Source organism: Taurulus bubalis (assembly GCF_910589615.1).
Source record: "Taurulus bubalis genome assembly, chromosome: 16".
NCBI lineage: Eukaryota > Metazoa > Chordata > Actinopteri > Perciformes > Cottidae > Taurulus > Taurulus bubalis.
The window spans coordinates 23,730,226-23,734,265 of record NC_136604.1 but is presented as its reverse complement, the minus strand read 5'-3'; the positions used below and the strand labels follow the sequence as shown (position 1 = coordinate 23,734,265).

The 4,040-nt window shown below is 42.3% G+C and overlaps 1 long non-coding RNA gene across 1 annotated transcript in view; it reads left to right on the top strand.

Moving 5' to 3' along the window:
* The first annotated feature begins 661 nt into the window (after positions 1–661).
* The window catches only part of LOC306749058, a 5,362-nt gene continuing 1,983 nt past the window's right edge, over positions 662–4,040 (top strand). The window contains exons 1-2 of the long non-coding RNA XR_013771175.1: positions 662–784; positions 2,419–2,520. This is a non-coding gene — a long non-coding RNA (uncharacterized lncRNA). The remainder of the gene's footprint in view (positions 785–2,418; positions 2,521–4,040) is intronic.

Genomic DNA, 4,040 nt, shown 5'->3' with positions numbered 1-4,040 from the left:
ACACTTCCTGTTGGATCAGAGCTGGTGAGCCTCTCTGATAGTGTGTGTGTGTGTGTGTGTGTGTGTGTGTGTGTGTGTGTGTGTGTGTGTGTGTGTGCTGTCTGCTGTTGGAGAGCAGCTGGAGTTCAGCGTAACTCCCCTTTAAACAACAGTAACTGTTGTTGATGAAGTGAAAACAACTGAACGCACCCAGACGCCCACAATGCACTGGGGCTTCTATGGGAGGCGGAGGTCATGTATGCAGAGCAGAAAATACCATGACGACAGGAGACGCACCTTTAACGGGATGTTTACATGAATCATGTTGCTCTCAGAAGTTTCAGCTCTGTGTTCAGTACAAAGACACGAATGTGACGATGTAACGTTCCTGTGATGTGTTTTCAGTGTCGGAGGCTCAGTATTATGACCTAACACCGGCTCCAGACTACGAGGACTACAACGCCACCTTCGAGTACAGCTTCTTCAGTGAGTTACGCAACGTTTACCTCTAAAGCTAACAGCTTCTATAGAGTTACGCAACGTTTACCTCTAAAGCTAACAGACACAAGAACACGACTCGGGTTGTTTCATATTTTTCTTCCTGTGTTAAAGGAGATTTTAAGGTGTTGTTCCTGTGGTGCGTTCAGGTAACGGCACTAGCGAGGACTTGGACAAGTTTAGCGAGCCATTTATCGATGACGATGAAGAGGAAGAGGACGTAGCCGATACCATGACAACCACCCGGGGAGCCACAGAGTGGGGCCAGTTCGACGTTCGGAACACTGCATCACTTCCTGTTTCTCTGGTAAGAGCATTAGTTTAACCAGGTAGGCTACGTGAGCCGCAGGTTTTTAGCTAACTTCAGTTAAACCTCAGTTAAACCTCAGTGTTAAATATCAGTGTTTAACCTCAGTTAAACCTGAGTGTTAAATCTCAGTTAAACCTCAGTGTTAAATCTCAGTTAAACCTCAGTGTTAAATCTCAGTTAAACCTCAGTGTTAAATCTCAGTTAAACCTCAGTGTTAAACCTCAGTGTTAAATCTCAGTTAAACCTCAGTGTTAAATCTCAGTTAAACCTCAGTGTTAAACCTCAGTGTTAAACCTCAGTTAAACCTGAGCTGTGGGAGACTTGACCAGCCCAACCCCATCGGGTCAACAACAATGCATGTTGTCCAAATAACCACCAAATAACATTCACATTCAGTAAAAACAAAACAATCCAACAAAACTAAAACACTGCCCACACACACACATCTCCAGCTGCTGCCCCGTGGAGGGGAGAGGCGCTGTGTGTGACTAAATACGACTGCAGATGTAAAACAAAGCAACACAACCAGCATTTCACTCACCAGATGCCCGTAATCCTCTGTGTGAAAGGCGTCATCAGTAAATACACCAGCAAGGTAGCTTTTTGGTTCTAGCAGCTAGAAGCTTCATGCCCCACTGACCAATATATACTGTTAATGGTCGCTCTGGGCCACTGACCAATCATATACATCCACGCCATTTCTCAGGCGCTGCTCGTCAAAGAACACACCCAGCTCAAACTAAAGATCTGATTTGTTGAAGTCCATGACAATCAACCACAGCGTCCTCTCTTTGTACTTTAATCTGCTAAAGCTTAAACTGCTCTGCTTCCATAGAGACACAATCTGATTGGATGAAACTCTCCTTAAAACCAGCTGCACTGCTGCAGGTTGAAGGCAGAGCAACAGAGGAAGACAGGAGCTGTGCAATGAGATAATAAGCTGATAGGGAAAAATAATTATAATAATGTAGTGTATTTGTGAAAAAAAAATTAATTATAAAATAGCTATAACTTTGTGATTCTGTTTAGGCCAGCAGAGAAGGCTTACAGGCCCTGAAGGCACCACTGCTTAAACCTCACTTGAACCTCAGTCAAACCAAAGTTAGACACTGTGTGTGTGTGTGTGTGTGTGTGTGTGTGTGTGTGTGTGTGTGTGTGTGTGTGTGTGTGTGTGTGTGTGTGTGTGTGTGTGTGTGTGTGTGTGTGAAGCATCAACAGAGTCTTTGTGTCTTAATCTGAGTTTAAACTAACTGGACAAGAAGTCGAATGAAACAGTAAATAACTGAAACCTGATCTCCAGTTATTCATAAAGAACAATGAATCATAAAGAACAATGAATCATAAAGAACAATGAATCATAAAGAACAATGAATCATAAAGAACAATGAATCACAAAGAACAATGAATCATAAACAGTTGTTTTCTAAAGATGTAGGTACATGAGTACTCATGTACCTCAGTACTCGTGTACCTGAGTACTGAGGTACATGAGTACTCATGTACCTCAGTACTCGTGTACCTGAGTACTCGTGTATACGAGTACTCAGGTACACGAGTTCTTCAGTAGTACTTGGTTGTGTGTATGATCTCTGTGTCATGTGATCAGCTCACGGTGTGTTTTCTGTCTGTAGGAAATCAGGACGCTTGTCTGGACTCTAATTATCCTGATGAGCCTGAACATGCAGCTCCAACACACACTATGAGACGCACACTCACAGACACACACTCAGCAGGTGAGACGCACACTATGAGACACACACTATGAGACGCACACTATGACTCACAGACACACACTCAGCAGGTGAGACACACACTATGACATACAAATATTAATTATGAAAAATACTCAATATTTACAATACAATAAAAAAGCAGAGCAGAACATTTCAATTTAAGAAAATTCAATAATAAAGAAAATGCAAAGTATAGAAAGGTGCAGTGCGTTCTGTGTCCAGCAGGAGGAGCTGCAGCTTCAGCGCCGACCTGTTTGTATATTACATGAGCTAGTGTGAAGTACACAACATGAAGTAGTGTGAAGTACACAACATGAAGTAGTGTGAAGTACACAACATGAAGTAGTGTGAAGTACACAACATGAAGTAGTGTGAAGTACACAACATGAAGTAGTGTGAAGTACACAACATGAAGTAGTGTGGAGTACACAACATGAAGTAGTGTGAAGTACACAACATGAAGTAGTGTGAAGTACACAACATGAAGTAGTGTGGAGTACACAACATGAAGTAGTGTGGAGTACACAACATGAAGCAGTGTGGAGTACACAACATGAAGCAGTGTGGAGTACACAACATGAAGTAGTGTGAAGTACACAACATGAAGCAGTGTGGAGTACACAACATGAAGTAGTGTGGAGTACACAACATGAAGTAGTGTGGAGTACACAACATGAAGTAGTGTGGAGTACACAACATGAAGTAGTGTGAAGTACACAACATGAAGTAGTGTGAAGTACACAACATGAAGTAGTGTGAAGTACACTACATAAGTTAATAGGTTCGTTGGAGATGATGCATGCTGGGTAGATTTGTGTCCGACCTGACGTGGTCAGACGATAATCTCACGAGAGCGAGGCGGCCGTTGATTTTAGAGCCAGGCGGCGCAGTAGCTCCCCTGACTGCGTGGCCCAGTGCATGATGGGAAACGGATGCAGCTACACACATTTATACATAAATATATATTTATAAACACATGAATAAATCCAAACGTGATCTGTAAACTACAAGTAGCCTACAGATCGGATCTAACAGGAAGTCATTTGTTCTGTGACTTCCTGTGTTTACTTTGAAGGATGAAAACTGTCCGACTTGATCTCACTTCATTGTGAACGCCTCCTGCTGATGATGAGGATGATGATGATACTGATCCTGCTGCTGCTGCTGCTGATGATGATGAGGATGATGCTCCCGTCTGGGTTCCAGGCGAGAGCGTCTCTTTGGGACGAGCCTGTTGTCAGCTCGTCTTAGATAAAGGAGCTCGCTGCTGAAAGGTTGCAGAGCCGCTGGAGGAAACAGAAACGTGCGTTTGGCCTTTAGAGGCTCAGCAGATTAAACCTTCTTCTTCTCTTCCTTCACACTAAATGTTACAAGTCAGAATAATCACAAACAATCAGATAATCAACTTTTACTGAGTTTCATGGAACACAAAACTGACTCTCGGATTCTTTGGAGGATTTATATGTTGATTTTTACATATATATATATATATATATATATATATATATATATATATATAT